General features: G+C 37.3%; 1 protein-coding gene across 2 annotated transcripts in view; it reads left to right on the plus strand.

Moving 5' to 3' along the window:
* Positions 1 to 13,101, plus strand: part of MAML2 (mastermind like transcriptional coactivator 2) — a 359,536-nt gene that overhangs the window by 318,084 nt on the left and 28,351 nt on the right. The window lies entirely within an intron of this gene.

Below are 13,101 nucleotides of genomic sequence, written 5' to 3' on the forward strand. Positions count from 1 at the left end.
AAAGTCTAGCTCTAGAATTCCGGTGACTTGAAGGTAATCCAATTTGAAAAGGAGTAACAGCCATTCACTCTCTCATTCTGACAAAAATTTCCCCCCTTAAACTCTGCCACTGAGTCCTAAAATTCCGATTTCATTTGCTTGTCTGGTTAATGCCTAAAATAAACCTGTGGAACTCCAAACGTTAACTGAAAGCGGGCATGCAATAAAGCCCCACCACGCCTGTTCACAGTAGTTCATCCCTGTAGCTTTAGGCAGGTGGCACACTCAAGGTGTGGTGCGTGAACCAGCACCATCAGAATTACATGGGAGCTTGCTGTAAATGCAGAAACTCGGTACTCCAGTGCCTGCCAAGACCTACTGAATAAGACTTGGCATTTTCACAAGATCCCAAAGTGATTCATAGACATTCAAAGTCTGAAGTGGGGCTTCCCTGGTGGCGCAGTGGTTAAGAATCCACCTGCCAATGCAGGGGACACGGGTTCGAGCCCTGGTCTGGGAAGATCCCACATGCTGTGGAGCAACTAAGCCCGTGCACCACAACTACTGAGCCCACGTGCCACAACTACTGAAGCCCGTGCGCCTGGCGCCTGTGCTCCGCAACAAGAGAAGCCACGCAATGAGAAGCCCGTGCACCCCAACGAAGAGTAACCTCCGCTCGCGGCAACTAGAGAAAGCCCACATGCAACAACGAAGACCCAACACAGCCATAAATAAATAAATAAATAAATATATTAAAAAAGAAAAAATAGAAGGAGTGAGGCAAGGACTCAGGAGGCCCCTTCCCAGGTGCTCTTCCTTTTCCCCTGCTAAATCTGCACGTGCAAAACTGTTCTATCTACAAGCACTACCCTTCGCTGACTTGTACCTCCAACACTGGCCATGCAGAGTGTGGATCCGTTGATCGAAAGTTCTCCACAGCCTCATTAAATGGCACTTAACAAGTGAATAGCATAAACTCCAGAACTAGGAGACTCAGAGGAACAACCAAAGTCTGCACTTTTAAGTCATGAATATGGTGGGAAATTTATAAACTAGCAGCTGGATTTTTTTATTTGAACAAAAGTTTCACCCAAAATGGACTACCATGTACAATCAGATCCTTCCAATATTAAGGTCTTCTGAATCTGACCTGTTCCCCCAGCTGTGCTTGTCAATTCACTGTTCACTGCCAGGTGTCTGGTTCTACATCTACATTATCATTACTGTTGTTGTTGCTGCCGTTGTTATTAGCCTTTCACTGCTGATGTAGCTGTAATGGGCAATTTACATGTACTTTTGGGGAATTCCCTGGCATTCCAGTGGTTAGAACTCTGCTCTTCCACTGCAGGAGGCATGGGTTCGATCCCTGGTCAGGGAACTAAGATCCCACAAGCCATGCAGCACGGCCAAAATAAATAAATAAGTAAATGGATTTTTATAGGACTCAGAAAGTTGAGTTACCTTAGCCCAAATAAAATTTGATATGCCAGGAGTTACATCTGAACTGAGTGAATGGCTAATTCTTTCCATAACATTTTCCCATAATGTATACTTTATTCAAAAACGTATCTGTGATTTTTGGAGCACATTCAGCAAGCATTTCCACCCAGAAGACCTCAAGTTGAAGTTAATAGCTTCCAGTTACAAAGGTATTAGAGACTATAGATATTATATTCAATATGATTAGGTTAACTAAACACTATCCTTGGGGCTTCCCTGGTGGCGCAGTGGTTGAGAGTCCGCCTGCCGATGCAGGGGACACGGGTTCGTGCCGCGGTCTCGGAAGATCCCACATGCCGCGGAGCGGCTAGGCCCGTGAGCCATGGCCCCTGAGCCTGCGCGTCCGGAGCCTGTGCTCCGCAACGGGAGAGGCCACAGCAGTGAGAGGCCCGCGTACCGCAAAACAAAACAAAACAAAACTATCCTTGGCATTATTATAACTTCACTAGTAATACTTATTAATAGTATTATTTGCTATATAAGCAAAACCAGTATAGAAAACTGCATATATTTTGAAGCAGATGAAATAGGGTAAGAGTTTACATTACTAAGGCATTTGCATTTTCCACTTAAATTATTTTCAAAAACATATAAACCTAAACAAACAAAACCCTCCACATTCTTTTCTGCTACCTTTTTTTCTCCCCTCCCCTTTTCATCAATACTCCTCAAAAAATTTCTTCAAAAACCCTGACTCTCACGTCTCTTCTCATTCTATCTTGAACCCGTTTTAGTGAGGTTCTTGTCTCTAGATTTCAAATGAAATAGCTCTTTTCAAAGCCATCGGTGATATCCAGTTGTCCATTTCAATGGTCAGTTCTCAACTCTCATCTTGTATGATTTATCAGCAACATTGAATCCGTTGATCACCCTCTTCTCCTTGACACACTTTCTTCACTTTGCTTTCAGGACATCACTCTTTCATGGTTCTCAGTCCCTTCTGCTGGTTTCTTCTTCATCTACCAGATTTCTAAGCATGGGGTGCCCAGAGGTTAGTCTTTGGACCTCTTCTTTTCTTCATCTGCACTCACTCCCTAGGTGATAACATCCAAATTCATGGCTTTAAATATCTTCTCTATGCTGACAACTCCCCAGTTTATACTTTCAGCCTGGATCTCTCGCCTGAACACCAGACTCATATATCAAGTTGCCTACCTACACTTGGGTATCTCAGCCTTGACATATTCCAAGTTGAATTCTTTATTCACCCCCCTCATTCCCCTCAAGTCGAAAAACAAAGCAAAACTGTTTATCTCACAGTCTTCCCCATCTTAGAAAATGATTACTCAGGCCAAAAATCTTTTAGTTGCCCTGGACACCTTCCTTTCTCTCTCACTCCACATCTAGTCCACAGGTTAACTTTATTGGCTCTGCCTCTGAATCTTTCTGGAATCTGGCCACTTCCCACTGGTGCCACTCTGGCCCAAACCATCCTGTCTCCCCTAAATTATTCCTTATAGCCTTCCTTACAGGTTTTCCTTTCCCATACAAACTACTCACATAGCTGACAGAGTGATCTTTCAAACATAAATCAAATCCTGGCACTCCTCCACTCAAAATCCTCCAATGTCTTTCCATGTCACTCAAAGTAAAAGTTAAAATTCTAACAATTGCGTACGAGGCCCTACGGTATTACCCTGCCCCCTCCACCACTACCACCCTCTTCCCTCTTTTTCTACTAGCTGTACTTCAGGCTCACTAAACATGCTCCCACCTCAAGACTTAAGGAATTTCAGGAACTCCTCCAGCTATCCTTTCACTTCCTTCAGGTAAAATGTCATCTTAACTCTGAAGTCTTCTCTGATCACCCTACCACCTCCAGCCCACACCTCCATCACACCCTATGCCCCAGTCCCGCTTTCTCTTCCTTTATAGCACTTATCATCATGTGATATATTATATGATCACATGTTCATTATCTGTCTTCCTACACTAAAATATCTGCTTCATGAGGGCCATGACTCTGTTTCATGTACCGCTGCAACCCCAGGACATGGCATAGTAGGAACTCTATGGTTTTTGAATGGAAGGAAGACAGTAGGGAGGGAAGCGAAATACATTCTCATAATCTTGAAGTGTGCGTCAGTTTTTAAGATTTCATTTACACGCAACTTTTTGGAAATCAGGGCTTCCATAAGCCAAGATACACCTATCCATTCAAACTGGATTTGAATTCACCCTTTACTAACTGAGGGATATTGGACAATTTAGTTAACTTCTCTAAAAGCCTCATTTTCCTAATATATGAAATGGGGGTAATAGTAAAGTATACCTCAAAAGACTGTCATGAAGATTAGAAAGGGTAATGTCTTTAAATTGTTTAGGAATATGCCTCGTTAGCAGGCCCTCAATACATGTTGATGGCTGTTATTATTATTACCGGTTACTCTTTGTGTCTTTCAACTTAATAAATTATTTTTTAAATTACCACAACTTAGTATTATTTTCAGAAATTATAAATTGAATATAATTCTCATGTATCACAAGAAGGGACAACTAGAAACATTTGACTGGTTCCCCACCCCAACTTTTTTTTAACTATTTAAACAAAATTTTTCTGTAGAATTTTGATTCTGTTCTTCCTGTTCTCTTTCCTAATCTGAAAGCGTTCTAAATCAGAAGTTTAGTTTTTTCTTCTTTTTCAGGATACTGACAGTGTGTAGTGTATCAGCTCTTTTCTTTATGTTCCTAAAGCCCATAATTCCATGCAAATGCAACTTAGAAGTACACTCTGGGTCTTTGTATCTAAATGGACAAAAGAAGCCCACTATTTATTTCCAAAAGCCTTTGTAAGATATTACCACAGTTAGAGTACATCGCCACAATTAATGTTCTTCCTAGAATCTGAATATCTCTGCCAGATGGGGTGGAACACGCTCTCTTCAAACTTGGGGAGGGGGAGATTCTAAACATCAGGAGCAGTAAGGTGTCAGAGGGCATGTTGGAGGGGTACCAGGTCTATTAAGGGTCCTGACTCTGGTGCAGATGGTAATCTGATAAACTGATCACCACGAGCTTCCAGCCACTGGGAGGAATAGGAGGGTCAGAATGACTCTTCAACCCCTAGTTTTCGTCTTCTAGTCCTTCCCCGCTCCTTCACTTTCTTGCCCTCTGTTCCCTCCCAACACGAACTACCCCACGACCACCACCAGATACAAGTAGGCAGTGTCTGTTCTCATGACTAGTCAGAGAGCAGTTCCAGACTCAGGTAATAAGTTGATCTACAACATTTCATTGCATGAAACTATCTAAGTCTATCTACATAGGCACAGAGACCCAACCAAAGTACTGATAAGAACTGATCGCTGAGGCCAGTTTGAGTAAAGATTAAGTTCTGAGCAAAAGGACTTCAGAATCAGCCCGATGATGAACTTAAAGGCAGCCCCAAATGCCATTTTTATGTGTGTTTCCCAGGGACTTAACCTCCTTCATTTGGGCTCTGGAAGCCACAAATACATGGTCTCTGATGTACACCTCTCTTAAAATTATATTCTTTCTTTTAAACTGTAATGACACGAGAAGTTAAATAACAATTATAATAGTCACCAATATTAACTGAGCTATATTGATATGAAACACTTTTTATGCGTTATCTCCTGCAGTCCCTGCAGTCATGATCTCCATTTCACTAATGAGAAAAACAGAGGTCAGAAGATGTGAGTAACTTGCCCAGGATTTAAGCCCAGGTCTGTCTAAGTGCAAAGTCCACATTCTTAACAAACTATGCCATAATGCCTGCAGAAAACTAACTTTGGCTTATGTCTTCCCTGTGGTATAAAGAATCTTCTACACATTTTGACATACATGAATCATAGTTAATATACCTCCACGAATTGCCTTTTTTGCCTTCTTAACACTTTCATTTTATTACTCTTTGCTCTTCTGCATTTATTGGATTGGATTGGCTCAATGGAAAACTGGTCTGCAGCTTCATGCTTTTATTTTAGCCAACTGGAGTAGTGTTTACAAAATGATTTTTACATATATTATCTCATATGCTACCCTGGGTCCTGTTGCACTAGACCACATTGGCTTGTATTTTCATATTATGCACCAATAGTATATACTTACCACTGCTTTATAACAAGACTCTGGCTGAGTTAGATTTGTATTATTTCTTATACTGATATTATAGCAGGGCTCTGGAGTCAGGCCGCCTGAGTTAAAACTTTGGCTCCATCACTTACTATCTAGATGAATTATTTAACATCTCTAAATGTCAGTTTTCTCATCTGTAAAATGGGGATACTAATAGCACCTATCACAGAAGGTTGTTACAGTTATGAAACATGATAGTACGTAAAGCAGCCAGCATGGTGACTGACCCACAGTTAGTTCCCAATACGTGAAAGCTGTCTTGTTATCTATGGATAATGACTCAAATAAACATGTATTGGAATTTCTTTGAGATTTTCATACCCATGATATATGAATTGCTCTAGAGTTCCATGACATCTACACACAGTTTGAGAGTCCCTTAACTTGTAATTGATGTAGGTCTTTGCCCTAAGACTGACATAAGCCCCCAAATATTACAAGCTTAGCTTCAAATTGGAAAAAGATTGAAGATAAGCAGACCAGTTAAGCCAAATATTGTGTTTTTAAAGTAATTTGTGTGTGGTAAGGTCAGTTTACCATAACTACAGAGAAACATAGAACTAGTTAGAGTAGATTACCGCAAGTTGAATTGAGTTCAAATAATCAGATTGGTTGGTTTTTGTAAGAATATAGTCTAAGACCATCTCAAACCCTGAAAACTTTCCTCCTACAGTTCATCATTGCTTTCCTTCACAGTTCAGAGTTCACTGTTGTTAGTTTTAAATGTTGATCCCAGGAGGCTCCAGTTAAAAAATGTTCATTTTCTGAATGGGGTTTCCTAACAGGCTGCTTTGATTTCACATGAGTCAACGACCATTATGTCATCCCTGTCACATACATTCGGGTGAAGAGCTTAATTACCAATAATAAGGTGGTCTTTTTGTTTGTAGAATGTCATTGTCATTCTCCTTTCCGTAGTGAATATACCTCAGCCTAAAGAAATTATGGCTGTATGCTAAAATGATGAGTATACCAGGAGAATTGTGTATTTTGTGATTGGATTTCATACTTTAGTTTTTATATGGTAGATATACTAGTTAAAATCTTCTACTTGAACTACTAGAGTCCTGCTATTACTTAATTCTGACCTGTTGGAAAAGAGGAGTTAATAAGTACAAAGAATCCTCAGGGTTACTTCATTTTGATTTTTGTTAGATGTGATGTTTGATATTGGAAAAACAATACATTTTTAGTTATAACTGACTTCCCTTGGTAATTTGTTGTTGTTATTTGCATTAACTAACCCTTGTCCCTCCCCTCCTAGAAATTGTATCATAGCTACTCTTCCCTCTTCACCCAACCTCCTAGTTCATAGGTAGCATGGTTATCATTAGTGATATTTACATGCTGAAAGAGAAAAAAATAGAACCTCCAAGTCAATCTATTAAGATGAATACATATACCACTGCATGACCAGCTAAGATCAATAAATAGTACCTACTCAAGTAATTTAAAAACACAACAAAGAAGAGCATTGAATAAAATGATAACAATGTTAGTTAGCATTACAACTCTGTTGCCTTGTGAAACAGAATTATTTGAAGGAGGATTTCTGAAAATATTTTTATTGTTTTTCGAAGCATGGTGCTTTGTCAACACAGAAGCTATTTTTATGTAGAAACAGTAGTGAAGTTATCTTATGTTCACTACGAAACTAAATTATATCAACTTACCATCATGTTGCTTAAGGAAACAAACAGATTTCAAAGGTTTATTCCAGAAAACAGTGTTTAATCAATTTCTTATACCGTCTTTGAACATAATCTAGTAAGCAGATGTGGAGTTAACGGCTTATTATGTTCTCACTCCCTATATCCATTCAGAGTCTGCCAGGCTCAGAGTAAAAGTCAAGACATGTGCACATGGAAACTCTGTAGATGTTTGGAGCATTTGAAATTAAAATAGTGAGAAGGCTGCCTGGGCGTCCCTTCAGACATGGCACAGTGGAGCACAGAGACAGGAAATATGCCAGACTGCCTCTGCGGGAGGCTGCTGAGAACACGTGCATCAAGGAACAAGGAACTGCTTAATGATTAATCACTGTCAACCTTTGTTCTCGTTAAAGACTTGATTGTTGGACAAGGCTTGTAATGAGGGACTGTTTTGGTGTCTGTTGCTATGAGATTGTGTTCACTGATCCTCAGTGGATATAAGCCACTGTTCCCTTTTTGCCCAAGTAGAATAAACTTGAATGAAAATGCTCTAACAGTGCCTGCTAGTGGTGCTTTAAGAAGAGGCTCTGGACATTCTGTTTACCAAATGTTACTCCAGCCCCAAAATAGAGGACAGATATCCAGGAGTTTGTCTCAGCTGAATTATAGCATATGAGATTTTAGCAAACAAAAAACAAAACCAGAGAACTTTGATAATAAAAAAAGTAGATAGAAGTAGATTTTAAGGAAGTAATGATGTAAAGACTCTCCCCCAACCACACACATGCACATCTTTTTGGCAGACACAGACATTCAGAAATTAAAATTTAAAGTTGTGTTACCCTGTCTCTTGCCTTCAGTAAATAAAATACTGAGTTGTGTCTTGCAAACCAAATGCTTAACCACCAAATCGTGTGAAAGGCTGAAGTGTGTATTGGCATTTTCCTAAAGGCTAAGGAAAAAATTGCACTTATTCTGTCATTGACTAGTTGGCTTATGGACTTTTGCATAACCATTTTTGAATCTTTATTTCACTGCTATAAAAGATCAATGGAATATTTTACAGGAGGAAAAAATGCTATTTTTAAATGTAAAAAATTATTCTTCTGAGTTGATGTGACTTTAAAAGACTCTAAAACTATAAAAAAAAAAATCATTGCATCATTACCATGAAGTTACTTTATAAATATATACTTATGTGAAAGTACTAAAAGATATAGAATAACTAACACTGTGGGTGATATTCTCAGATTATGACTACTGCCCCCTAGCCAAAACAACTTCTCTCTGACAAATAAAGCCTGCTATAGTTTTTTGATGTCTGCATGAAGCAACTTTCCTTCTGGTTTATATCATGTGTAACTATTTAGTTCAAAATATTATGTGTCCCTATTCCTCTCTCCTTTTTATTCTCTATTCCCTTTAACTCATCCACAGTGTAATCAGGGGAGTTGAGTAGGGACTGTTTGGACCTCCAGCAATCTAAAATATGGCCTCTGTTGACATCCTATGTCCCTACCTAATCTACAGGTAACTATGAATGTTCCATTGACATCAGAAATTATCCTGTAGAAACCAGGGACCTCCCTCTTCCAGAGTGTCCCCTGCACATAAAGGTAGGAAGGGACCTCCCTCTTCCAGAGTGTCCCCTGCACATAAAGGTAGGAAGGGACCTAGGAAAGGCCAGTTGATCAGTTCCTGCATCTCCCCGTTGATTTGCTCTAAGTCCTCCCAGACAGGAAAACCAGTTTTTCATTTAAATCTCTAAATAGAAATCCAGTTTGCTTGGCAAAATAGTCACAATATATATAACCTGTAAACACTTCAATTTTCATAGTCTTGCCTCTGTGTTTATATATGTATCCACATGTAATTAAAGATATAGAATGTAAATTTTCTTTGATCACAGCATTTATGTGTTGATGTTACAATGGGGAAATATCTTAAATTGAGACAGAAATCAGGAGGTTTACAATGATAATGATAATTATAGCTGGTTTGGTCATTTAAGACATATTACAATTTGCAGTAAGTGGATTATCCCCAAAGCTACAAATTGTTCCTGATTCCGTTGATGGAACTGCAACCCACTGAGAAATATCTTTCAATAAGACATGCTTTATAAATCTTGGTAGGCCTGATTGGTTTTTCATCCTTGACCAGAGATATAAACGTTAAGGAATACTTGACCATTTTGTAAGGTAGATCCTTGAACAGATGTCCTTGGGCAATATATCTAGTAGCTAGCCTAAAATCCTGGGGGAAAAAATATATATATATCAAAATAAATTACTCTCTATACAACATTGTGAATTATTATTTGCATTTAAATAGAAGCACTACTGGCTTCCCTTACTGTAATAGATGCTTACAGGTAAATTACCATACTTTTCATGGCTTCCCTAGGAACTGAAGGAACCATATATCGATGCCTGTGTTGTTTTCTTCTACCCTCTAAAGACCAGTGTAGTAGTTAAGTACACAAGTTAGTTCCACTGTTGTTAAATTTGACTAAAAGTTATTCAGCACATACCAATAGCCTCTCTTTAATCTCTTATAAATAATAAATACAGTTAAGTTACTAAAATAAACTATTATCTAGATTTATTGCTTTTCCTCTAAAAACAGTGACCATCCCACTTTCTTTTATGACCAAGGACCAGGTAAAATCCAAAGATTAGCACCTTCTTGGTATGGAAACTTATAGCAGAGTATATGAATGAATGTCATTACCTGGGAGAAAACCACGAACCCAGCTGCCAAAAAAATGATTAAGGTAAAGAAAATTTATGAGAAAAATATTCAGATGTTTGAAAGGCCAAGAAAAAGTTGCAGCATTGGGGTATAGAAGGACTGCAGTACAATAGAATGATCATCTTTAGCATTAAGTGATAGGTATTTATTTTAAAGGAACTGAATTTTCCTTTCTTTCATATGATCTAGATAGCTACATTAATGTTACATCGAACAGTGTTATTTTGGGGAATTCCCTGGTCCAGTGATTAGGACTGTAGCTTTCATTGTGGCGGCCGGGTTTGACCCCTGGTCGGGGAACTAAGATACCACAAGCCATGTGGTGTGGCCAAAATAATAATGATAATAATAACAACAGTGTTATTTTGTTTCTAAAGAACTCAAAATACTTTAAGCTTAATAAACTTTCAAAATATCTATTAATTTAACTACCTTTCTAAAATGGAATACTACTGCTTGCCCAATATCTTAAAAAAAGCAACTTTTAAAAATGATGCTAGAATCTCAGGGTGTCAGTACAGCTGTGTCTACAAGGAGAAAACTAAAGTCAAGACCTGGCAAGGACTAGATAAATATGATGAACTTCAACTAAAAATCTATCAGGTAAATTAAGTCCTTGGATAAGATAATTAAGCTGGGTCCTACTAATACCAAAACAACTGGTTGAATCAGTTAGTTTAATTAAATAACTTTTGCAAGCCAATTGTTTGGCAATACATAGGCCAAAAAAAAAATAGTTGACTGATTTTAAGTTTCCATGATATTCAGTGTCGTGGCATTTCACATACTTGGCCCAAGTTCTGTTAAGTTTATGGACAAGATAGAAATTTTTAAAATTATTTTTGTGTTTATTTTTCTTATGTGGATGGCTAGATAACAATATTTTCAAATTATAAAGGGAATCCAATTGGCTCAAATTTAGTCACAGTTTGATTTAAATATTCAGAAATGCTCAGATATATACTAAATGAACTGTTACTTGGATCCAGCCAGCAGCTGAAGAGCTGTTGCAGTCCCAGATGTATGTCCTTTTAAAAACTACCACATGGATCTGGAAAATGCAAAACAATGTAAACACTGGAAACTGTACAATATATCAGTCTCCCTTCCTGCATTCTCTTCTGATCAGCAGTTAGGAACATAAGCCACAAATGTTTACCCAGTTGAAAAATCACTGGACAGTTATGTTCAAATCAAGGATCTGTTTCCAGTTACAAGTAACAGAATCCAATACAATCAACCTACCCAGATTGCTGAGAAAAAAAGGTTAAAAGTTCATATAACTCTGTATGCGCTAAATTTAAGTTCAAGGTTTTAATCATGAAAAGATTTTATAGTATCTGGAATTGACAAATAATAACAAATATTCTTGGGCAAAGCATTTTATATGATATTTGACACTGATAGTTGTCTTTCACTGAAATTTTTGATATCCATGTTACTTTCTAATAACAGCTAAATAATAGCAAATCATTTTATAAATTAAGTTTATCTGATTTTCAAGTAATTATTTACTATTTATTTAACAACAAATATATATATATACAAATATATCTTGGCTTATGTGTGCTGGTGGGAATGCACAGATGAATAAAACAGTCCATTTTCTTAAAGTAATAATAGTGTAGTAAGAGAAAAGATACATGTAAATAAATAATTTATATATTCTATAAAATAAACACAAAATATATTTGGGACTTAAGCAACACCAGTCACCAATGTTGAACAGGTACCAAAATAGACCTACCTTTTTCTGACTTCTCTATTCAAATGAATTAATATGAAAAGTCAGCTTGTGAACCCAAAGTTATACTAGAAATCCTTGTAGTTGAAAAAATGTACTAAAAAGTGGTTGACATCTAAAAATAATTTAGACTCTCTACTCCACCTTGTAATTCCAAACAGAAACAGAGAAGCTAAAATACTGTTTATGTGTGTTAGACATCCCTTATGGTATTACTCAAGATAATTAATAGAAATTTTAGGTACATCTTTCTAGATTCATAACCATTAAGTAACAACAGATCTGGTAATAGTTGCACAGCTGATTTGACTAATGTAGACAGACAAGATAATCAGACCAAAGAAAGTTGACCTTCCTCATTCTTCCATAGTAGACTTTTCATTTAAGGTTATCATTTTTCTAAAACATTATTTTGGTACTCTGCAGATCAAAATGTGTTTGTATAGTTTGCATAAATAAGATTTGGTAAATAACCTGATTTTCTGGGAATTGATCCAAGTGAAACCTCTAATCTTTTGAAGTTCATCCCATACTGATTATTAGGGAGAACTCAGCTTTTTTGAAGTCCCACTGAAGTATTTAGTGGCTTGTTTTGCTACTCCAAGGGAGACTTCAGGACTACATTTAACAGAGAACAGATGGCTCTTTTTTAAATGTCTTTTGTGGTCATTATAATAATACATTCAAAAATAGCTTATCATGTCACATTAGAGTAGATGGACACATTTAAGGACCTTGACCATAGTCACTATACTGTATTAGTGGATTTAAATTTCTATGTCTGTTAGATAACCTGCAATAACCAAGATATTATCTCTGTTCTCATAAGAGGAGATAACGTTGGAATTTGTAGGCTACTGTGTAGGTCAGTACATTTTGTATATTTTAGTGCAGAATGGATATTCAAAGCACAAAAATTACCTCTAGCAAAATATTTTGTAGATATATTTTGCAGAATCAGGGAAAAATACAGACCCTTCTACAGAATCAGTTCAGTTAAGACAGGTATTATTAGCAAAGCTATATAGTTCTATATTGTGCCTTCCACATGGAAGTATATGAACAGGTCCAGAATTCAGTTTAATACATTTTTCAACATTTCCATCCACAAGCTAGATTCAATCAGTTCTGAAGAAGATGACCAGTTTGATTCCCCACTCCCACCTGGATCAATCTATTATTTGTTCATTATATGCAAAACCACTGCATGTCATATCGTTAGGTTGCATTTGAGACTCAATGGAAAAAATAAATCAAATTATTTCATCATGGTGATATCTATGGTCACCCTGATTCTATATAAATGGAATTTCAACTATTCTAGTACTAGAATGAAACTTAGAGATTTTAACCTAACTTCCTTATCTTAAAGTT

The sequence above is a fragment of the Neophocaena asiaeorientalis genome, unplaced genomic scaffold (genome assembly GCF_003031525.2).
Source record: "Neophocaena asiaeorientalis asiaeorientalis breed wild unplaced genomic scaffold, Neophocaena_asiaeorientalis_V1.1 scaffold143, whole genome shotgun sequence".
NCBI lineage: Eukaryota > Metazoa > Chordata > Mammalia > Artiodactyla > Phocoenidae > Neophocaena > Neophocaena asiaeorientalis.